A 25,869-nucleotide genomic window follows, 5' to 3' on the forward strand; every position below is an offset into this window, starting at 1 on the left:
TGTAAAAAATGGACATGTGCTTGCTTTCATTGGAAAGCATCGGTTCTAATAGATGCGAATCGCAAATGCACATAACATGCGCACAAAAAAATCGCTTGTCTGACTAAGCCCATAAGAGGTTCTCAAGGCAAATACTATTGATAACCTATCCTCAGGATCAGTCATCAATAGTCGATCGGCTGAGGTCTTCTGCCCTGACTGATCAGGTGCTCGCAGAGTTGAAGCAATTGGATCTGACTCCTGTGTATTGACCAGCGCTTGTAATTGCAGGCAAATCCTACTGATTTTATATCTGTGCTGCAAGTACAAGTGCTGGCCACTACATAGAGGTCGGAGCAGCAGCTTACTCTCCTGTGTATTGCGGCGCTGACAGCGGATGACTGATTAGCTGATCAGCCAGTGTTCCCAGTGGTGGACCCCAGCTGATCAACTATTAAAGGGGTATTTCGGTGGGATGCTTTTTTAGTTTTCACCCATTCACTGGATCGGAGGAAGTCTGACCACTGGGACCCACACCAATCCCGATAATAGAGGACCCATATCCCTCCTATTTCACAGTTCAGGAATCCCTTCTTCCATTTCCATAGTGAGAGGGGGATTGGAGCTGCTGGTCATACTTGCTCGGCAGTGGCGCCATTAATGGTGCAGACAGATAGTTGAGTGCTGTGCTTGGCTATCTCTGTCTGCCCCACTGAAATGAATGGAGAGGTAGGGCGTATTCTTGGCGGCGGCTCTATTCACTAGTGCACTATAGAAATGGGAGAATGGATCCTTCACTATCAAATTGTGGGGATCCCCTGTTCTCAGGATTGGCATGGGTCCCAGTGGTCAGAACCCCACTGATCTATTAGTTTTTACTAGAGATGAGCGAGCATACTCGTCCGAGCTTGATACTCGTTCGAGTATTAGGGTGTTCGAGATGCTCGTTACTCGTGACGAGTACCACGTGATGTTCGAGTCACTTTCATTTTCTTCCCTGAGAAATTTGCACGCTTTTCTGGCCAATAGAAAGACAGGGAAGGCATTACAACTTCCCCCTGCAACGCTCAAGCCCTATACCACCCCCCTGCAGTGAGTGGCTGGGGAGATCAGGTGTCACCCGAGTATTAAAATCTGCCCTCCCGCGGCTCGCCACAGATGCCTTCTGACATAAATCAGGGTAAGTGCTGCTGCTGGTGCTGCTGCTATAGGGAGAGCGTTAGGAGTTATTTTAGGCTTCAAGAACCCCAACGGTCCTTCTTAGGCCATAGAAATCGCAGATCGCACCTATGTGCGATCTGCGATTCCTGTTCTCTTCTCTATATGCACTCAATGGGGCCGGCGGCAGCAGCGCCGACCTCATTGAGAACATATAGAAGACAAATCATTCTTCTCTGCCACAGCTGTAACAGCTGTGGCAGAGAAGAACGATGTTTGCCCATTGAATTCAATGGAGCCGGCAATACAGCAGGTTCCACTGAAAGCAATGGGCTGCCGGCGATCGCGGGATGAATTGTCGGGAAGGGCTTAAATATATAAGCCCTTCCCTGCAATTCATCCAGAAATGTGTTACAATAAAAATATATACCGTATATACCGGCGTATAAGGCGACAGGGCGTATAAGACGACCCCCCAACTGTCACCTTATACGCCGGGAATACAGCGGAGCAAAGAATAAAAATCATTACTCACTTCTCCTGGCGTTCTGCGGCGCTGCTGCAGGCTGTCGCTCCCTCCTGGTCCCCGGCAGAGCATTGCTTTCTGGACGCAGGGTTTGAAATCCCCGCCTCCAGAAAACACACATGCCTTCAGCCAATCACAGCCATTCAATGACATCAATGACAGCTATGGCAGAGGAGAACGATCTTTATGCTGACGGGGGGGGGGGGGCACTCTTGCCGCTATAGTGGCTTAATAGTGGGACCTGGGAACTTCAGATGCAGCCCAACATGTAGCCCCTCGCCTGCCCTATCCGTTGCTGTGTCGTTCCCATCACTTTCTTGAATTGCCCAGATTTTCACAAATGAAAACCTTAGCGAGCATCGGCGATATACAAAAATGCTCCAGTCGCCCATTGACTTCAATGGGGTTCGTTACTCGAAACGAACCCTCGAGCATCGCGAAAAGTTCGTCCCGAGTAACGAGCACCCGAGCATTTTGGTGCTCGCTCATCTCTAGTTTTTACCCATCTAGTAGACTGGCAAAAACTGAAAAAAAAAGGTTCAACTACCGTAATACCCTTTTAATTACCTATTCTGAGGATAGGCCATTAATAGTATTACCCTGGAAAACACTTTTACATCCTAAACCTCCGAGGGGACCAACAGTCCCTAAACCCCACATGATAGTGATGTATCATAGTTGGGAGCCTTGTTTCCATTGAGTCTCAGGAGCCCCAAGTTATCCCTTTAAAACAAATAGTAATACCATCACTCTGCTGCATTGACTCCCTCAGCTCTGCTACATACTGGATGTAAATCCCATATTTCTTCGGAAAAGCAAACCTAAAGCAGTAAGAACCAGGGGCAGCCAATAGTAGGCTGTCATCAGATGCGTCACGTAGCCATCCAGATGACAAGCAGAAATATCGTAGATCTATTTTCAGCAGTCTCATTTACTATGCAGATTGTTGAAAACCTCAATTGGCATTTGTCAGTAGCAATTCTGTTTTGCAGGAGATAATTTAGTGAGAATGGGAAATCTGGTGGAAAGTTACTGCCTTTGAGGAAGGTTATCAAAATAAAAAGCCAGCGATGAATCCTGTGGCTTCTCTTCTGACCTCCAACATGAAATGAGATGCAAGGTCTGGCCTTGCCTATGGCTTATAGGGAGGATGTGGGCCTTTAGCCTGTCCGTGATATATTAGTAATTAGTTTTCACAATTACACTAAATCCTGCTATATGTACGAAAGATTTAAACGGAATCTCTCATTCGAGACTTTAAGTAGATGGCCAAAATATATGTTGCACTTTGCTTACTTGTATCCAGGCTCAATAATGCTCTAAGCACACCGGCAGCACAATTCTTAATTCTGCCTCGATATTTTGTTACAATGTATCACAGCGGGTAAAATGTATCAACCTGGAGTCCCCTCAACTTATAGTAACTGAACCCCTTCACGCAAGAAGACGCACATGTACGCCCCCCCAATGGCAGGAAGTGTATGGAGTGGGTTCCATAGTCAACAGCCAACACCTGGCCGCGGCATCAGACTGTCATTGCAGGCTCAATACACTGTAGGTACCAGGGTACATTTCTTAATCCACAAAGAATATGGAACATCAACATTCATAATCTTTCCTTGGCACATAGTGCCTCACTCAAGTGCCTTGCCACTCTGGCACATATATTTACACCGAGCGACATATCTACTGCCTAACCCTCGTATACCCAGTGCACAATATTAACACAGTTCATAAAGTGGCCTGAGTGTGTACACACTTAGATATATGAAACTAGTTTTTTACCACGACGATTTTTCTGACCAGTACACAATGGGCTTTGCCTCTTCGGCCCCAGGTCATCAAGGCCCTTTTGTTATTCAGTCATTTGGGTCCTGGTCTCTTCAAGGATCCTTCTCCATACAGTTAAAAAGTTGCAGTTGCCCCCCCATCATGGGAACAGAGTCATCTCATACACTTATTGGCCCATTGTCACGTACTTTGTGGCCTCTTTAGTACTGCTGGGCCAGCTCTTGCGTGCTGCTGCTATTTAGTATGGCATCACTAATGCTCACAGATGGCCTCTGTGATGCAGCTACATATCATTATATAGGCCGATATGGCCACCCAACACATCCCTCAGTAGGTGGAGATTACCCCAATCTACTATCATTATTGTGTAGGGAGTTCTTTTGAGAAAGCTTCAATAAAATGTCACTTTGCGCCTGAGATAACCCCTGCTCCCTTTGTCTGGCCACCTCAAGACTATATGATGGTGGACTATATTAGTGTAGGGAATAACCCATCAACCCACTGGCGTAACTATAAGAGATGCTGTTCCACCTGGGCCCATAAGGCATCTCTTCTCCATATAGGGAGCCTAGTACCGTGAATAAAGCATTACAGTTGGGGACCCTGTTACAGGTTTTGTATTGGGGCCCAGGAGCTTCAAGTTATGCCTCTGCATTAAGGGGTTAAAAGAGGTTGGGGGGCCCAAAATTTAACTTTTGCCCCCGGGCCCATGAGCCTTTAGCTGCGCCACTGCATCAACCAATGGGATTTCCCTCATACACTCTATGGGCGGATTCTTGATACTCTTTACCACCCCTTCCCCTGCCTTTCCCTTCCCCCTCCTCTTCCCCTTCCCCCTCCTCTTCCGTCCCTGTTCCTCCTTCAGCCACCATATTGTGGCTATGTCAACCACACACTAACTAAGTTCTATTATGCTTGAAAAAGAAGTTTTTACCTTCGAAACGCGTAGTAGTTCTTTATTTCTGTTGTACATGTTATGTCTTTATTTTAACTGTTTGCCTAGAATTAAAAAACTGGAAATGACCTACAGCATCTGATACTAGATCCCAATCGCAGAGAAAGATTGGGGGGATTTGATGATCTCTAAGTCCCCCCCCCGGTGAAGTAAGTTCCTATCTATATACGCCTATACAATTTCACATAGCATATAGCAGCGCCAGATTTTTTTTCATTTTGTGACTATTTACTTTGTTCACCCTGTGACTACTCTACTACCTCTTCTAAGATGTCTGTTTAAATAAATACTTGTATATGTCACGTAAAAGAACAATTCGGGAGCACCTTTTCTTTTAAAGGGGCTGTACCCTGCAGATTGGGAATAACTTGTTGATCAGTGGGAGCCTCACTGCTGTGAATCCTGCCCATCTCAAGAATGGGACTCTCATGTTCCACTTTCCTGACACTGCAGGGGTTGCTTCTTTTTTGTATTAATGGACACTTATTAACCCCTTTGTGACCAGCCTATTTTGTGTGATTTTCATTGTCACATTGTAAGGGCTTATTCAGACGACCGCATATCGGCCACGTATTCACGCTGGCCAATATACGGCATTCCTCTCTGCAGAGGGAGGAGGCTGGAAGAGCCGGGCGCAATGCACTGAGCTCCCGCCCCCTCTCTGCCCCTCGGCACTATTTGCAATGGTAGGGGGCGGGGTGGGCAGAGCTAACTCTCAGAACTTAGCCCCACCTCCTCTCATTGCAAATAGTGCCGAGGGGCGGAGAGGAGGCAGAGAGGGGGCGGGAGCTCAGAGCACTGCTCCCGCCTCTTTCAGCCTCCTCCCCCTGCAGAGAGGGACGCCGTATATCGGCTGGGCGTGAATACCCGGCCGATATACGGTTGTCTGAATAAGCCCTAAGAGCTATCATCCGTTCGCATAGCCATATGAGGGCTTGTTTATTTGGGGTGAATGGGGAGGTTTGGGGAAATGTTCAGTAATTCCACCATTGTTGTTGTGTTTTGCTTTTACAGCGTTCATCCTTCGGTAAATATTACATCATCATTTTCTCATCTGGATCGGCACAATTACTGCGACGCCGAGTTTAAAGAGATTTTTATTTTACTACTTTTGCATAATAAAAATCACATTTTTAAAGACAAACAATTGAATCTGCATCGCTGCTTCAAAAAGCCATAACACTTTTATTTTCCCGGCACTGGAGCTCCGTGAGGTCTTGTTTTTTATAGAAAGAGTTGTAATTTATATTGGTATCATTTTGAGGTACATATGACTTTTGGATTGCATTTTAGGAGGCAAATATAGGAATAATAGCAATTTTTGCATTACCTATTTAAATGATTTTTACGTTGTTCACCATGCAAAATAAATAATCAAATGTTTTCATTGTTTGGGCTGTCATTAACACAGCAGGGGCTTATTTACATGAGCATATATTGGCCGCCGTTTTCACGGCTGGCCGATATACGCTACCATCTGATGCATTGGATTCCAATGCATTAGATCACACGGGCCTATTCCCAAGCCATAAAAGTGCCCGGCCGGCCAATATAGCGCTGGGCAGGAAAGATAGTCCTGGAACTATCTTTCTTGGCCGAAATATGTTGGCGGCTGCATAGACTCCTATGGGAGCCAATGACAGCTGCCGGAGAAGGGAGGTGGGAGACAGTTTAGCAGTGTGACTACTAAACTCCCTCCCCTTTCTCTCTGCCCCTTGCCGGATGTTTGCAATAGGAGGGAGAGGAATGGGGGCAGAGCTAGTTGGTAAGCTTAGCGCACTAGCTCCTTCCCCATCCCTCCTCCTCCCATTGCTGGCTGCCAACAAGGAACGGAGAGAGTTTAGCACACTAGTTCCTCAACCCCTCACCGTCCCGCCAACTTCCCTTGCTAAGAGCCGGTGAGGGGAAGGAAGGGGGAGACAGCTTAGCAGAGCTAAACTGTGTCCTCCATCCAACGACATTGTGGGCTCAACGTATATGCCATCTGAACAGGCGCACATATGTTAGCTTTGTGCACCAGTTAACGCGTTTTTTTTTATGCCAGCAGGCGAACATAAATTCTGACACCCGTGTGAAAGATCCCTAATACCTATTATGTGTTTTGCTATTTTTAATTCTTTTTAGGGTATATTATCCATTTAAAATGTTTTTTTGTGGGGAAATATGTATCCTTTTTTAAACTGGATTTAAACTTTATTAAGCTTTTTTTTTTTACACTGTTTTTAGTCTCTCACGGGGACTTGGAGATGCAATTGTTCAGTCACTAGGATAGTACACTGCATTATTTATGTAGTGCATCTTACTATGCCTATTACAGCAGCCTATTAGACTCTGCAGGAGGCAGGGCCTAATAGACTAAGTTACAAGGCAGATATGGAGAACTTTGCCAGGCTTCCAATTGCCATTGGAACCCAATGGTCCCTTGTGATTGCACTGCAGGGTGCCAATGGGTGACAGAAAGAGCCCCCTTCCCCTGTCATCTGCTTATATGCTGCAGTTGTTATTGATCATGGCACGTAAGGGGTTAAACTGCAAGGATCTGAGGCTTTTCTGTTCTTGGCTGTTGAAGCAGGAGCCTGGCTGTCAGTAGTTAGTCAAGCTGCCGCCTTAACAGATGCATGTATAAGTTTAAAACCCACTAGTGAGGTCAGGGATAAGGTGTATCGCAGTCATGAAGGGGTCTTCTTCCTGTTGTTTTATGACATCATCACCAAAAAGAAAAAAACTTTTAGAAAAAAAGGTTAAAAAGACATTTGTTTAGCAGTAGACTGGAGATATTATGTATGCGTGTCACAGATACAATAAAACCGGTGCTACGCACAATATATGAACCATAAAAAGTAATATAATCACAATGTAAGTAATGTTTTATTTCTGGTCACACAGGAATTGTCTGCATTTCAAAAAATGGTAAAGTGGCAGGGATATAAAATACATGAAAGATTGGCCCTAAAGTACAAATTCTGCTCTGTTCAAAAATCCATTAATTAACAACCAAGAGAGTCATTATACAGATAGATGCGGGCAGGAGACAGACGAAGAAGGAGCGCCTAAGGAAGAAGTCAAAATGAAACACGAAAGGGTTAAATGACAGGCTTGTAAATCCGTCAAGATCACAAAAGTAACTCTCAGGAGGATACATTAGCCGTCCAATCCCGTCCAGGTATCTTATGTCTATCAGTTTTTTTTAGCAGCCTAAGCCCCTCAAAATGGTCTCCATATGTCTCCATAAACCTGAGTGTTAACCCCCCGGCCTCTAAAACCAAACATTTATCCTCACTGCGGAGACATAACACCAACAAATATTCCGGAGTTCAGTTCATTCTCTAATAAACACATTTTCTTGCTACGACAGTAAATTATGGTAGTTCTGTTCTGTTCTGTAGACCTTGAAATGATGTTTCTCGTGAAACTATGACAAGCATTTTTATGGCAACCACCATAGGTCCTCAATGTACTGATTGTATCTTAGATCATGCATACTTCTTTTTGGAATGGTAACATTTTAAAGCGGATCTGTCAGGTCTCTTTCTGAGGGCGGCATACGATAGAGGGGAAGATGCTGAGTTTGGGGATATATAGTTCTCTATAGTTTTGGTCAGTAGTTCCATAGAAAGCCTGCGAGTCCTACTTCCTCCACCCACAAAGAGTGATTCACAGCTAGACTCAGACAATTGGGAAGGCAAGACTCTCAGTCACATTCTACTCTACTTCTTTTTACATGAAAATATGGGGGGGGGGGACTTGTTATAGCGCTATAACAAATAAAAACTTGTTTATTACCCATTACTCATTTTACCAACCTTGGAAGGATGGAAGGCTGAGTCAGCTACCTGAACCATGTGGGGATTGAACCCGCAACCTTCAGGTCTTGAGCGAGAGCTGAGGACTGCATTCTGCTGCCATTGCACTCTACGCCACATAAACTAATGTATGGTGCTCATAGGGTAGGTTCTGAGGAGTCAAGGAAAGTATGTTAAGGAATTACTTGGCTCCATGTTTCCATGCTGTCACCAATGGAAGTCGGTGTGTGTAGAGGGCAGCAGACTCAAAACTGCAAGCTGTCTGCATGCTTTCCCATAGAGATCAATGGGAGCACATGCAGACAGTCTGCAGAGATGAGTCCGCCTCACTGTCCATGACTTGACTTCTACAGGTTACAGTGCAGGAATAGGTAGCCTAGTCAATATAAAAAATACAACCTTGGACTTCACAGAACCTGCTCTACGAGCACCATAACTTAGTTTATAGGTGGTGACAGGGGCCCTTTATATGAACCTTTTGTAATTACTGGAATTCACTCAAAGAATACAAAGAAATCAACTAAAGAATGGTTGGAAAATAAGAAGATTTATATTTTGGAGTGCTGCTGACCTCAACTCTACTAAAATGCTGTGGCATGACTTAGAGAGAACTATGCACCGAAGGCATCCCAGAAATATTGATGTAGTGAATCACATTTGCAGGGAAGAACAGTGTAGACTGTACACAACCCCTTTAAAAGGAAACACCTATTCAGCAATGCAACTCAAATCTTTATTAACAAAGCAAATGTAGACATGGACAGCTGGTATTTTGTTACAATATATTTATGGGAATTGAAAATATGCAGATTATCCCTTGCTAACCACATAAGGAAGGGAGATGGAGATGCAATCATGATCTCCAGATGTTGTCTTCAAAATGCTTTTTTAATGTTACTAATCAAGTATGTTATAGCCATGCAGTTGACAACTCTTGGAGTAGAGGATCTTTGCTGTGGTATAGGTCATGTCCCTCCATTATACCTTTTGGGTTTCCTTAAGATGATAATGTTGTGACTGTTTACTATGTATTAATTTCAAAATGAGAAATTGGTTCCAAGGAAGAGTAGTAACTAAGCCATAGTGCATCATAAAACTAGAAATTAGTCGAATGAACTAAAGAAAAACGTTGGGTTTCTGGACTTCTTGTCTATTTAATGGGGATTTAAACCTTTGGGTATTAGGGCAACCAGCCAGGCTCAGGGGTCATTATTGCACGGTCATTTGGAGAATTAGACCGAAAGAAGTTGTATCAGATTACAAAAACTTGTCTACTTTCTTCTAGAAAAAGCATTACTTTTGTCCATGGATTTTGTGTGGTATGAATGGGGTTGAGCTGGAGTACTAGTGATGGGGTTGAGCTGGACAGAAGTGATATTGCTCTTGTAAGAAAGCAGCCATGTTTTTCCAATCTGATTCAACCCCTTTAAGTATTACATGGCAGACATTGATATGCATAGTCAACTATGTAATTTTTGGCCAAGCTGGGTACGCCAGAGATGTTCTCTATGGGTGTCTCTCTACTCTGGCGTATAACCAGGATCCTTTGTCAAAGACTGCCTCCATATGACCTAGTACAGCTCATGGGAAAGGGTTGTACTCAAGAAACAACTTATTTGCTGGCAAATTCCATAGACTTAGCATATAGAAATCCATAGACATGGATTCCCCAGCATATTTTGGTCTCATCCCCATGTTTAGAACAGGGGTTAAGGTCCTGTGGATACCATCTCCTCTCCCTAATCTTTTTATGATGACCATACACATTAGATTAATCTTGGCTGAACCTGACAATTCAAGCAGGACTGGATATTTTCCCGATGGTAGATGTGAGGGGAAAGTAGTGTTAAGTTGCTGGATTTCAACATGATCTATCCTTCTGTCCTCAGGGAAGATGAGCCATCACCAGAGATGTCTGGCCATTTCTTAAGGTCTAGAGATAAGCGAGCACACTCGGCAAGGTCAGTTATTCAAGCAAGCCTCGCTCTTCTCGAGTAACTGCCTTCTCGTCTGAGCGTGCTCGGGGGGTCAACGGGGGGCGGCGGGGGAGACTGAGTGAGATCCCTCTCTCTCTCCCCTCCGCTCTCCCCCGCCTCTCCTCCCGAGCACGCTCGGACGAAAAGGCAGTTACTCGAAAAGAGCGAGGCTCGCTCGAGTAACTGACCTTACCGAGCGTGCTCGCTCATCTCTATTAAGGTCCCTTTACATGGGATGACAGTGAACGAAGGAGGGCGGAGTGGTCTGGGGTCCGTTCCAGATGTCCGCTTCTATTCACAGTAAACAGTCAGTCCTTTTTACTCTACCCGACTGTTGCTTGCTTTTTAGGCGAACTGAAACCAAGTGACTCTGACAAATGATCGATTTCTTGCTCTTTGCCCTGTCAGCGTCTGCTTGTACATGGGATGCCTATTGCCCAAATTTGCTGTTTCCAGCGATTATTCAGGTGATAGTCATGCTATGTAAAGGTACCTTAATTCTACAACCTCTCTTTTGAAGTCATGGATGATCAATCGAGCTAACAGTGCATTTGTATGGGAGTGTCGAATGGAATATCTGTTGGCCAAAAAAACTATCTGAATTGTACAACCATCTTTTTTTTAATTAAATATATAATTATTGAGCATTTTTGGTTTAACAAAACAACCCACAACAGTCGCCCCCCCCCCCCCTCCCTTGCTTTCATAACTTAAAATATCAATATAACAGAACGGCTGATGACCAACTTATGGGTCATTCAACTTTGCATCTCACTTAGCACCAATACTTTGGATCAATGGGTAGGATGACCGGTCACTCCATTTAGCATCTTGATTATATCCCAGGCTGGATGTATACTGCACACATTGTATACGTCTTGCTATGATCATACACCAACTGCTAAGCTAAAAGGCTAATGGTAAATTGATGAACGGATTGAAATCCAATAAGGATCACAACCCTGCTTTGGCAAAATATTATATTGCTGTGCATTAGAAATTCCTTAATGGTAAAAGGGTTAAAGCGCAAATGTGCGAGCACAAGAAGGCACACACTTAATTAAACTGTTAACGTCTGTGTCCACAAAATGAAAACAGTGGTTTAGTTGAACTTGTCCGTTGACTAATTACAGTGAATCAGGAAGACGCTGGGGGAAAACTGACAAAGTGAAAGAACAAGGCTGGAGGAGCTAACTGTGTACTAAAGTACGCAGTGTAATAATCTACACCTACACAAGCCAACTAACAAGACTATTATCTGTGGCGAACACAAAGCTTCTTTTTTTTCTTAGATTTGGAGTCTATGAAAACTGTGTTGGAGGAGAAGGGCCCTGATTGTTCATAGCACACAGTTACGATTTAGATTTTCTAAACTGTATCGGGGAAACATGGAATCCAGTGTTGTCACCTACAGACCATATGATCCATAGGCCCGAAAAGATCCATTTTTGTTTCATCACTCGCCAAATCACAAACTTCTGTGGCTTATTTATATGGTTTGAGCATATCGGAGTTGACTTTGCTTGTGCTTTTCGGTCAGTAGAGATGGACATCTTGGAGTTTGGACATGAAGACCTTCAGCATTTATTATGAGCCTCAGGTGTGTGCATTTTTACAGCGCCGGTGGACGAACATAAAAACGCCAACACCCGCCGGCACCGTAAAAATGCATGAACGGGGCCATACAAAGCTAACGTTTGTGCGCCCATTCAGATGGCCCAGGCCCGACGCATACATGCAGCGAGCCTGCAATGCCGTTGGGCGGGGGGAGACAGTTTAGCTCTCCTAAGCTGTCTCCCTCTTACCTCCCCCTCGCCGGCTCTCTGCAATGGGAAGAGGCAGGACGGGTCGAGAGACAGTGTGCTAAGCTCCCACACTATCTCCGCCCCTTGTCGTCAGCCAGCAATGGGAGGATGCAGGACGGGGCTAGCGACGATTCAAAGCACACCTGAGCCCCAACAGCGGCGGAAAGGTGAGTATATTTTTATTTTTTGCACATTTTAGGGATAATTTTCAGAGAAGGGTTTATATTTAAAGCCCTTCTCTAAAAATCACCCCCGGGGTTGCCGGTAGCCCATTGCTTTCAATGGGGCTGCGGGCACAGAGATTTTCTGCAGATGAACTGTGCGTCTTATAGTCAGAAAAATATGGTAATTTGCAATAGAGGTTGAATAATTTTGATTGCAACTTTAAATGTAATTAAAATTTTTCTAAAAAGAAGCCTCCTATTTCCATGTAAAGTGCCCAACTCACCAAAGAACTTCTGGGTTTTGTGATCCCAATCTTCAGAAACCCTCATGGCACAAGATATTGTTGCAGCACTGTTAGGCCCCCCATCACTGGTGTATTTGGGGCCACGTGCTGTCTTTGTTAATCCACGGACAGCGCAGGGCCACATTCTAGCTTCCGACGCTATACACATTGATGTTTTCACACGGATGGATAGTCCACATAAAAAAGCTCATCACATATACTATTCCTACCCATATCATGAGACACAGGACACGTCAGAGCGCTGCTTCAGCATAAATCCAATCTGACTCTATGGATAACCCAACACATTCAAAGTAGCGACAAATGAAAATGATCTAGAGGGCGAATTAACATTTATACGAGTCCCATGATGTTGGGCACAATTATTCTGCTCCTTTAAGTCAGCCACATAGCTATGAAGCAGGAAGCCACACCTGAGCCCTGGGGGGCCCAAACACCTCTCTACACATAATAAGTCAATGGAATTATAAATGGCACACAACAGATGGAGGCCATGATATAGACTTTGCACTTGACCCTTTAGGCTGTCTTCACATGGGCATATTTGCGTGTGTATTTGTGCACACAATATGCAGTGAATGCAACCCATTAATTTCAATGGGTTGGTTCACATACTTTTTACATAATTCTTTCTGTGGATTCCGGTTGCGAAAAAATATATATACGCAGCATGCTTTATTTTCATGCGGATTTGCAAACCAAAAGTCTCCCATAGAAGTCAATGAGGATGCAGAAATGCGTGCAAAATACGCTAGGAGATGTGTAAAAACACTGCGCAATGGAGCATATTTTTTTGCTGCATATGGGCTTATTCACATGGGCATCAAAATCCTGGCTAACCTGTAAGAAAATGATAAGAATGGACGACTTACCGCTTAAGTCCTGAGCTTAGTTAGCGGTGAAATTGCCCATTCACACAACAGGGAGCTGCGTGTTGCTTTCGAAACAGCGCTGCTGCTCCGGGAGGAGTAAGAGAGATGAAGGAAAGCCCTGGGTAACCAGCTTCTCCACGTGGCTTTCCTTCATGTTAGCAGGGCTGCAGGGATATTCCCACTGTGGGAAGAGAGAGGTTCCCCTGCAGGGGAGAAGAAGGAAATCACCAGCAGTGAGATGCCGGGGTTTCCCTGCAGGGGAGAATAATTCCTCCACTGCTGAGGATTTCCTTTTTCTCCCCTGCAGGGAAACCCTGGCAGGGTAAAGGCCACGCCATTGTGCGCATATCTGTGCTTTTTAATTGGATATATACTTTTTTGCTGCATACAAATACATGTCTTGCGCACAGAAAAAGTCCAGCAAAATACGCCGAAGGACACGCAAGAAAGCATAGTTCATTACGCAGAAACACTATGCTCATGCGTGCCAAATACATATACACTTGTGTGAATCCGAGGGACTCCTTCAGACGAGCATAAGTTAAGAAATGCTCACATCAGCGCGACATTCTGCACTGTGAAGGACAAGCTATTGTGTGCGTATCTGCTCTTTTTACTGTCCTTTCTGGTCTCTCGGGGACCCGATGTGCTGTTTTCCTTGCAAAATTGCGCAGTTCATTACACAATTGAGAGGGGATCAGGTGCCTTTGGTGCACAAATACATACCAAAATAGAGCATGTCGCATTGTTTTGGGGTGCATGAAAAAAGCGAAAGTGAGCTTCCTAGAGTCTCTTCCCATCATTCACATACTGCACTGAGGTGCCACGCTAACGATTTAGGAGTGAGGACTACTACCCCCATTATTGTTTATTTCTCCAATTTTAATATTTTAGTATTATTGTCCGGAATGGGTCTCTATATGGACTGGCGTCACGACAAACTACCATCTTCCCCTACCCGACTCTGCAGGTAGCAGGCTATAGCAACTGCCTGTTATTTATTTATTTTTTACCACTGGTGTAGTTAGACCCTAAGGCCCCCTGTCCATGGGCATTGCGGTAGCCACTGCCATGGAGCAGGAGATACAGATGGATCTCCGCTGTCAGCCTAATCTGACAGATAGGCTGACCGCAGAGAATCGGGGCAATTCGCAGCATGCTGTGAATTGCCGGAGAATCGCAGTGATTCTCTGTTCGTAATCACGGGGTCGGCGCTTTCCATAGCAATGCTATGGAAAGCTTCAGACCGCGTGATTTACCACCGGCGAAATCGCTGCTGTGGACAGGGGGGCTAAGACTGGCATTCTTTGTTTCACTCTGCCCGCAGGAGCAGCAGAGCCACCGTGACTATTACCTTATCTATGCCTCGCTGCTTAAAAGCCTCCTAGGTCTGGGTCGCTGTATGAGTAAGCCCTTAAAGTCATGAGACTTCTTTGGATTTACTGCACTTTTGCTCCTTTTCAAGGATCTACGTACCAGCAGTAAAAGCTAAAACTCAAGGGCAGAGCGACTGCTCTGGCGATTCAGGAAAATTGGGGGTTTCAATAGTTCTTGCGCCATTGTGTGATGGGCAGATTGGCACCGGGATACTTTATGTACCCTACCTTCCCTCCCCCATGTTGCACCACACAGGGGTTGGAAATAATGGTTATATGTAGAGATGAGCGAACACCAAAATGTTCGGGTGCTCGTTATTCGGAACGAACTTCCCGCGATGCTCGAGGGTTCGTTTCGAACAACGAACCCCATTGAAGTCAATGGGCGACCAGAGCATTTTTGTATTTCGCCGATGCTCGCTAAGGTTTTCATGTGTGAAAATCTGGGCAATTCAAGAAAGTGATGGGAATGACACAGAAACGGATAGGGCAGGCGAGGGGCTACATGTTGGGCTGCATCTCAAGTTCACAGGTCCCACTATTAAGCCACAATACCGGCAAGAGTGGGCCCCCCCCCTCCCAACAACTTTTACTTCTGAAAAGCCCTCATTAGCATGGCATACCTTTGCTAAGCACCACACTACCTCCAACAAAGCATAATCACTGCCTGCATGACACTCCGCTGCCACTTCTCCTGGGTTACATGCTGACCAACCGCCCCCCCTCCCCCCTACAGCGCACACCAAAGTGTCCCTGCGCAGCCTTCAGCTGCCCTCATGCCACACCACCCTCATGTCTATTAGAAGTGCGTCTGCCATGAGGAGGAACCGCAGGCACACACTGCAGAGGGTTGGCACGGCTAGGCAGCGACCCTCTTTAAAAGTGGCGGGCCTATAGCCCACAATGCTGTACAGAAGCAATGAGAAATAGAATCCTGTGCCACCGCCATCAGGAGCTGCACACGTGGGCATAGCAATGGGGAACCTATGTGCCACACACTATTCATTCTGTCAAGGTGTCTGCATGCCCCAGTTAGACCGGGCTTTTTAATTCATAGACACAGGCAGGTACAACTCCCTATTGTGAAGTCCCTGTGGACCGACAGCATGGGTGGGTGCCAGGAAGCCACCGGCGGTACATAGAAATATCCCATTGCATTGCCCAACACAGCTGAGGTAGTAATGTCGTGCGTAATACAGGTGGGCTTCGGCCCACACTGCATGCCCCAGTCAGACTGGGGTTCTTTAGAAGTGGACACATGTAGGTTAAACTCCCTGTGGACCCACTGCCTGGGTGGGTGCCAGGAAGCCACCGGCGGTACATAGAAATATCCCATTGCATTGCCCAACACAGCTGAGGTAGTAATGTTGTGTGTAATATAGGTGGGCTTCGGCCCACACTGCATGCCCCAGTCAGACTGGGGTTCTTTAGAAGTGGACACATGTAGGTTAAACTCCCTGTGGACCCACTGCCTGGGTGGGTGCCAGGAAGCCACCGGCGGTACATAGAAATATCCCATTGCTTTGCCCAACACAGCTGAGGTAGTAATGTCGTGCGTAATACAGGTGGGCTTCGGCCCACACTGCATGCCCCAGTCAGACTGGGGTTCTTTACAAGTGTACAGATGTGTTAAAAACTCTGTGTGCACCTACAGCATGGGTGGCTCCCTGGAACCCACCGGCGGTACACAAAAATATCCCATTGCATTGCCCAACACAGCTGAGGTAGTAATGTCGTGCATAATGCAGGTGGGCTTCGGCCCACACTGCATGCCCCAGTCAGACTGGGGTTCTTTAGAAGTGGACACATGTAGGTTAAACTCCCTGTGGACCCACTGCCTGGGTGGGTGCCAGGAAGCCACCGGCGGTACATAGAAATATCCCATTGCATTGCCCAACACAGCTGAGGTAGTAATGTCGTGCGTAATACAGGTGGGCTTCGACCCACACTGCATGCCCCAGTCAGACTGGGGTTCTTTACAAGTGTACAGATGTGTTAAAAACTCCCTGCGCACCTACAGCATGGGTGGCTCCCTGGAACCCACCGGCGGTACACAAAAATATCCCATTGCATTGCCCAACACAGCTGAGGTAATGTCAGCTGGAATGCAGGTGGGCTAAAAATTAATTTGATTACACTGTAGGCGAGGGCCCACAAAAATTGCTGTATCAACAGTACTAATGTACATCCCAAAAATTGGCCATGGCCAGCCAAGAGGGCAGGTGAAACCCATTAATCGCTTTGGTTAATGTGGCTTAAGTGGTAACTAGGCCTGGAGGCAGCCCAGTGTAACGAAAAATTGGTTCAAGTTACAGTTCCAACGCTTTTAAGCGCATTGAAACTTATAAAAATTGTTCAGAAAAATTATTTGAGTGAGCCTTGTGGCCCTAAGAAAAATTGCCCGTTCAGCGTGATTACGTGAGGTTTCAGGAGGAGGAGCAGGAGGAGGAGGAGGAGGAATATTAGACACAGATTGATGAAGCAGAAATGTCCCCGTTTTGGATGGTGAGAGAGAACGTAGCTTCCATCCACGGGTGCAGCCTACGTATTGCTTACGTATCGCTGCTGTCCGCTGGTGGAGAACAGAAGTCTGGGGAAATCCAGCCTTTGTTCATCTTGATGAGTGTTAGCCTGTCGGCACTGTCGGTTGACAAGCGGCTACGCTTATCTGTGATGATTCCCCCAGCCGCACTAAACACCCTCTCCGACAAGACGCTATCCGCAGGACAAGCAAGCACCTCCAGGGCATACAGCGCGAGTTCAGGCCACGTGTCCAGCTTCGACACCCAGTAGTTGTAGGGGGCAGAGGCATCACCGAGGACGGTCGTGCGATCGGCTACGTACTCCCTCACCATCCTTTTACAGTGCTCCCGCCGACTCAGCCTTGACTGGGGAGCGGTGACACAGTCTTGGTGGGGAGCCATAAAGCTGGCCAGGCCCTTAAAGACTGTTGCACTGCCTGGGATGTACATGCTGCTCGATCTACGCACATCCCCTGCTACCTTGCCCTCGGTACTGCGCCTTCTGCCACTAGCGCTGTCGGATGGGAATTTTACCATCAGCTTGTCCGCAAGGGTCCTGTGGTATAGCAACACTCTCGAACCCCTTTCCTCTTCGGGAATCAGAGTGGGCAGGTTCTCCTTATACCGTGGATCGAGCAGTGTGTACACCCAGTAATCCGTCGTGGCCAGAATGCGTGCAACGCGAGGGTCACGAGAAAGGCATCCTAACATGAAGTCAGCCATGTGTGCCAGGGTACCTGTACGCAACACATGGCTGTCTTCACTAGGAAGATCACTTTCAGGATCCTCCTCCTCCTCCTCCTCCTCAGGCCATACACGCTGAAAGGATGACAGGCAATCAGCCGGTGTACCGTCAGCAGCGGCCCAAGCTGTCTCTTCCCCCTCCTCCTCATCCTCCTCATGCTCCTCCTCCTCCTCCTGTACGCGCTGAGAAATAGACAGGAGGGTGCCCTGACTATCCAGCGGCATACTGTCTTCCCCCGCCCCCGTTTCCGAGCGCAAAGCAGCTGCCTTTATGGTTTGCAGGGAATTTCTCAAGATGCATAGCAGAGGAATGGTGACGCTAATAATTGTAGCATCGCCGCTCACCACCTGGGTAGACTCCTCAAAATTACCAAGGACATGGCAGATGTCTGCCAACCAGGCCCACTCTTCTGAAAGGAATTGAGGAGGCTGACTCCCACTGCGCCGCCCATGTTGGAGTTGGTATTCGACTATAGCTCTACGTTGTTCATAGAGCCTGGCCAACATGTGGAGCGTAGAGTTCCACCGTGTGGGCACGTCGCACAGCAGTCGGTGCACTGGCAGCTTAAAGTGATGTTGCAGGGTGCGCAGGGTGGCAGCGTCCGTGTGGGACTTGCGAAAATGTGCGCAGAGCCGGCGCGCCTTTACGAGCAGGTCTGACAAGCGTGGGTAGCTTTTCAGAAAGCGCTGAACCACCAAATTAAAGACGTGGGCCAGGCATGGCACGTGCGTGAGGCTGCCGAGCTGCAGAGCCGCCACCAGGTTACGGCCGTTGTCACACACGACCATGCCCGGTTGGAGGCTTAGCGGCGCAAGCCAGCGGTCGGTCTGCTGTGTCAGACCCTGCAGCAGTTCGTGGGCCGTCTGCCTCTTATCGCCTAAGCTGAGTAGTTTCAGCACGGCCTGCTGACGCTTGCCCACCGCTGTGCTGCCACACCGCGCGACACCGACTGCTGGCGACATGCTGCTGCTAACACATCTTGATTGCGAGACAGAGGAGGAGGAGGGTGCTTTAGTGGAGGAAGCATACACCTCCGCAGATACCACCACCGAGCTGGGGCCCACAATTCTGGGGGTGGGTAGGACGTGAGCGGTCCCAGGCTCTGACTCTGTCCCAGCCTCCACTAAATTCACCCAATGTGCCGTCAGGGAGATGTAGTGGCCCTGCCCGCCTGTGCTTGTCCACGTGTCCGTAGTTAAGTGGACCGTGGCAGTAACCGCGTTGGTGAGGGCGCGTACAATGTTGCGGGAGACGTGGTCGTGCAGGGCTGGGACGGCACATCGGGAAAAGTAGTGGCGACTGGGAACTGAGTAGCGCGGGGCCGCCGCCTCCATGATACTTTTAAAGGACTCCGTTTCCACAACCCTATACGGCAGCATCTCAAGGCTGATGAATTTTGCTATGCGGACGGTTAACGTTTGAGCGTGCGGGTGCGTGGCGGCGTACTTGCGCTTGCGCTCCAACAGTTGCGCAAGCGACGGCTGGACGGTGCGCTGAACTACACTGCTGGATGGGGCCGAGGACAGCGGAGGTGAGGGTGTGGGTGCAGGCCAGGAGACGGTAGTGCCTGTGTCCTGAGAGTGGGGTTGCATCTCAGTGGCAGGTTGGGGCACAGGGGGAGAGGCAGCGGTGCAAACCGGAGGCGCTGAACGGCCTTCGTCCCACCTTGCGGGGTGCTTGGCCATCATATGTCTGCGTATGGTGGTGGTGGTGAGGCTGTTGGTGTTGGCTCCCCGGCTGAGCTTTGCGCGCCAAAGGTTGCACACCACTGTTCGTCGGTCGTCAGGCGTCTCTGTGAAAAACTGCCAGACCTTAGAGCACCTCGGCCTCTGCAGGGTGGCATGGCGCGAGGGGGCGCTTTGGGAAACACTTGGTGGATTATTCGGTCTGGCCCTGCCTCTACCCCTGGCCACCGCACTGCCTCTTGCAACCTGCCCTGCTGATGCCCTTGACTCCCCCTCTGAAGACCTGTCCTCCTGAGTAAGCGTTGCACACCAGGTGGGGTCAGTCACCTCATCGTCCTGCTGCTCTTCCTCCGAATCCTCTGTGCGCTGCTCCCTCGGACTTACTGCCCTTACTACTACCTCACTGCAAGACAACTGTGTCTGATCGTCATCATCCTCCTCACCCACAGAAAGTTGTTGAGACAGTTGGCGGAAGTCCCCAGCCTCTTCCCCCGGACCCCGGGAACTTTCGAATGGTTGGGCATCAGTGACGATAAACTCCTCTGGTGGGAGAGGAACCGCTGCTGCCCAATCTAAGCAGGGGCCCGAGAACAGTTCCTGGGAGTGTTCCCGCTCCTGAGCAGGTGTTATTGTAGTGGAGTGAGGAGGCTGGGAGGAAGGAGGAGCAGCAGACAGAGGATTCGGATTGGCAGCAGTGGACGGCGCAGAACTGCGGGTAGACGATAGGTTGCTCGAAGCACTTTCTGCCATCCCGGACAGGACCTGCTCACACTGCTCATTTTCTAATAACCGTCTCCCGCGTGGACCCATTAATTGGGCGATGAATGTGGGGACACCAGAAACGTGCCTCTCTCCTAATCGCGCAGCAGTCAGCTGCGACACACCTGGATCAGGAGCTTGGCCTGTGCCCACACCCTGACTTGGCCCTCCGCGTCCTCGGCCGCATCCACGTCCTCTAGGCCTACCCCTACCCCTCAGCATGCTGTATTACCAGTGATTTGATTTCACAGGCAGCTAATAAATTGGCGCAAGACTGCAGGCCAAATATAATTTTTTCCCTTTTTTGAAAACGAAAGGCCCCACTGCCTCTAGTGAATGAATAATCTAAGTTTAATAACTGTGCTGTTTTCCTGCTAATGTGTCACAGAACGTGAGGGTAGCAGAGTTATTAACTGTGGCAGAGCAGGTATTTTTTTTCCCAATTAAGGAAAGCAAATGGCGAAGCCAGGAGTAAAACGTAGCTGGGTGCGTATGATTTTTACAGGTTGCACACGCAGCCGACACGTGTCCACCGGCGTTAGGACGGACAGAGGCAGGACAAATAGAATTATTTTCCGTTTTTTTGCACCAAAAGGCAGCACTGCGTATATTCTATGAACATGAGAAGTTTAATAACTGTGCTGTTTTCCTGCTAATGTGTCACAGAACGTGAGGGTAGCAGAGTTATTAACTGTGGCAGAGCAGGTATTTTTTTTCCCAATTAAGGAAAGCAAATGGCGAAGCCAGGAGTAAAACGTAGCTGGGTGCGTATGATTTTTACAGGTTGCACACGCAGCCGACACGTGTCCACCGGCGTTAGGACGGACAGAGGCAGGACAAATAGAATTATTTTCCGTTTTTTTGCACCAAAAGGCAGCACTGCGTATATTCTATGAACATGAGAAGTTTAATAACTGTGCTGTTTTCCTGCTAATGTGTCACAGAACGTGAGGGTAGCAGAGTTATTAACTGTGGCAGAGCAGGTTTTTTTTCCCAATTAAGGAAAGCAAATGGCGAAGCCAGGAGTAAAACGTAGCTGGGTGCGTATGATTTTTACAGGTTGCACACGCAGCCGACACGTGTCCACCGGCGTTAGGACGGACAGAGGCTGGACAAATAGAATTATTTTCACTTGTTTTACAAGCAAAAGGCAGCACTGCGTATATTCTATGAATAATAACTGTGTTGTGCCCCTGCATATACAATTCTTTCCCTGCATTATCAATGGAGGGTGGAATGCTCTGCAGAGGCGATTTTGAGAAGCAAAAAAAAATGCAGCACAGCTAACAGCAGCCAGCACAGTACTGCACACGGATAAATATGGCCCTAGAAAGGACCGTTGAGGTTCTTGAAGGCTACACTCACTCCTAACACTCTCCCTGCCTATGCAGCACTTCTGTCCCTAATGCCGGGTGCAACGCTCTGCAGAGCCGATTTTGAGAAGAAAAAAAATGGCACTGCTAACAGCAGCCAACACACAGCTATCAGTGGCCCTAATAAGGACCTTTGGGGGGTCTTGAAGCCTACACTAACTACCAATTCTTTCCCTACAGCAGCTCCGGTACAAACAGCACTGTCCCTCATCTAACTCACACGGCATCTGAGCCGAACCGCGGGAGGGGCCGACTTTTATGTTCGGGTGACACCTGATCTCGCCAGCCACTCACAGCAGGGGGGTGGTATAGGGCTTAAACGTTGCAGGGGGAAGTTGTAATGCCTTCCCTGTCTTTCAATTGGCCAAAAAAAGCGCGCTAACGTCTCAGGGAAGGAAGTGAAAGTAACCAGAACACTGCATGGTGTTTGTTACGAATAACGAACATCCCGAACACCCTAATATTCGCACGAATATCAAGCTCGGAAGAACACGTTCGCTCATCTCTAGTTATATGATTACTTGTATTGCTATTCTTAAGAGATGTGGTTTATGATAATTTAATCCTTCAATGTCTTGAGAAAAGTCACTTGAAAATACTTGACTCTAATGACCAAGCTGTTTAAAAAAACAGACGGCCGGCAGCGGCAGCCACCCCCGGGGTCATTCCTGTCTTTTAGATGGTGGCCTTTCACGTTTAATTTCTCTACGGTTTTGCATTATACAGTGACAAAAGGATAGAGCAGGGTCATTGCATTTCTGAAACCTGGCGGATCAAGCTGTTTTCTGATCTTGTTGCTTACCGAGAAATGTCAAGACGTATCCTTCCTCTTAAATAAAGTCACAGGAAGGCAACATCTGCACAATCACCGGGAGACAAAACCAACTGATTGGCACCGAAATCTCCCTCACTGGACATTATTATTATATTAGATACATTGTATATTCATGTGCTGTATGGCTTATTAACAATGAAGATGTTAAGATATTTGTCATTGTTGTTGGCTGTTTAGTCGTTCACGACCCTCGGCGACCCTAAAGGCGAGCTCCCTCCATGTTTTTAAGTATCAGCCATCGTGTCCTTTGGCAGCCGGGTCTTCTTTTGACGCTGATCTGTCCAAGCATTATAGATTTTTCTAGTGACTCTACTCACATTACATGGCCAAAATCCATGAGTCTGAGTCTGGCTATCTTGTCCTCCGTGAGTCTGAGTCTGGCCATCTTGTCCTCCGTGAGTCTGAGTCTGGTCATCTTGTCCTCCGTGAGTCAGAGTCTGGCCATCTTGTCCTCCGTGAGTCTGAGTCTGGTCATCTTGCCCTCCAGTAATATATCGGATCTTATACGCTTCAGGACTTCTCTGTTTGTTACTCTTGCTGTCCAGGGTATACGCAGTAGCTTTCACCAGCACCACAGTTCCAATGCATCAATCCTCCTTCTATTGTTTTTTTTCGCAGTCCAGCTTTCACAGCCATACGTGGTTATGGGGAACACGGTGGTTTGCAGTATCCTGCGTTTAGTTGCTATACTGATATTCCTACTTTTCCAGATTTTGTCCATGCTAGCATTGCGCTTCGCCCCAATGCTATCCTATATTTTATCTCTGGCATAGATTCTCCAGCCTGGTCAATTTTTGAGCCAAGGTAGATGAAGTCTCACACATATTCTATGGCCTCCTTGTTGATTTTGATTTGAATTTGGCCATTTTTTGCAGTTGTCATAATTTTAGCTTTCTTTAAATTCAGGTAGAGGCCCATTTTTTCACATTCAGTTTTAACCTTACATATCAGCTGCTTCTGACCAGCTTCTGTTTCTGCAAACAGAATTGAGTCATCTGCATAACGGAGATTGTTGATGTTTCTGCCCCCTATTCTAACCCCCGTTTCCAGTTTGTCTAGGTCCATTTTCTACATGATAACTTCTGCATATAGGTTAAACAAGAAGGGTGAGAGGATGCAGCCCTGTCGAAGGCCTTTGCTGATCCCAAACCAATCTGTGTCCCCATATTATGTTCTCACAGTGGCTTCTTGATTTGTATGAAGTGCTCCCAAATGAAGGTTCCTGGTGGGATACTCCATTAAAGGGGTATTCCGGGCACAGACTAACACTTTAAAATCTAATGTACATCAACACAATATGTCATTTTGTATTAGGCTCCCTGTACCTAGTCTACTACTTACTATGTCGCATGACCCTCCACCTGAAAAATATCACCACTTTCTTTGATGTCTGGTCCACATTCGCTACTTCCTGCCCTGTCCATAGCTTCCAACATCCTGTGAGCAGTGCATGATGGGAGGACAAAACAATACAAAAAAAGCCTACAAACATATTTGGTATCACTGCATTTATAAAAGTCTGATCCATCAAAGTAACACATTATTTACCCTGTTCAGTGAATGTCATCAGACAAAAACACAATACCAGAATTGCGCTAGTTCCTGGTCACCCCAACTTCAAGGAAAAAATGAATAAAAAGTGATCAAAAAGTTGCATGCAGTCCAAAACGGTACCAATTAAAACTACAAGACATCCCTCACACAACTATGTCGATGGAAAGATATAAAAGTGATGGCTGTCAGAAGATGGCGGCCGAAAATAATTTTATTTTTTTTCCAAAGATATTTTACATTTTAAAAATATTACTACAGCAAAAAATAGAACAAACTAGTTAGATTTGGTATCATCACAGTTGTACTAACACATAGAATAAAGCTACTAGGTCATTTTTGCTGCAGTGTGCCATGTTTTCCTGCATCACACCATTCTCTATATACTGTCCACACCACTGCAGAAGAAAACCCCACAAGGTCAGCAATTAAATCCTGGGCCTGGCTAGTCTAACAATAATGACGGGGCATCATTGGAAGTCGCTCAGATCATTAGATTTTCCCATTTTAATGTGCAATTGTATTAAAACTGATCTACGGGAAACTTGTAACTTAAACACTCCAGGGTATAATTTTCTATCTATCTATCTATCTATCTATCTATCTATCTATCTATCTATCTATCTATCTATCTATCTATCTATCTATCTCACATCTATCTATCTCACATCTATCTATCTATCTCATATCTATCTATCTCATATCTATCTATCTATCTATCTATCTATCTCATATCTATCTATCTATCTCATATCTATCTATCTATCTATCTATCTATCTATCTATCTATCTATCTATCTATCTATCTATCTCATATCTATCTATCTATCTCATATCTCCTATCTATCTATCTATCTATCTATCTCATATCTATCTATCTCATATCTATCTATCTATCTCATATCTATCTATCTTACATCTATCTATCTATCTATCTATCTATCTCATATCTCTCTCTCTCATATCTATCTAATATCTATCTATCTCATATCTATCTATCTATCTATCTATCTATCTATCTATCTATCTATCTGTCTATCTATCATCTATCTATCTCATATCTCTCTCATATCTATCTATCTATCTAATATCTATCTCATATCTATCTATCTATCTATCTATCTATCTATCTATCTATCTATCTCATATCTATCTATATCATATCTATCTATCTCATATCTATCTATCTCATATCTATCTATCTATCTCATATCTCTCTCTCTCTCATATCTATCTATCTATCTCATATCTCTCTCTCTCATATCTATCTATCTAATATCTATCTCATATCTATCTATCTATCTCCTATCTATCTATCTATCTATCTATCTATCTATCTATCTATCTATCTATCTATCTATCTCATATCTATCTCATGTCTCTCTCTCTCATATCTATCTATCTATCTATCTATCTAATATCTATCTATCATCTATCTATCTATCTATCTCATATCTCTCTCTCATATCTATCTATCTATCTCATATCTATCTATCTATCTATCTTACATCTATCTATCTATCTATCTATCTATCTATCTATCTATCTCATCTCTCTCTCTCATATCTATCTATCTATCTATCTAATATCTATCTATCTATCTATCTATCTATCTATCTATCTTACATCTATCTATCTATCTATCTCATCTCTCTCTCTCATATCTATCTATCTATCTATCTAATATCT

Source organism: Eleutherodactylus coqui, chromosome 11, assembly GCF_035609145.1.
Source record: "Eleutherodactylus coqui strain aEleCoq1 chromosome 11, aEleCoq1.hap1, whole genome shotgun sequence".
Classification (NCBI taxonomy): domain Eukaryota; kingdom Metazoa; phylum Chordata; class Amphibia; order Anura; family Eleutherodactylidae; genus Eleutherodactylus; species Eleutherodactylus coqui.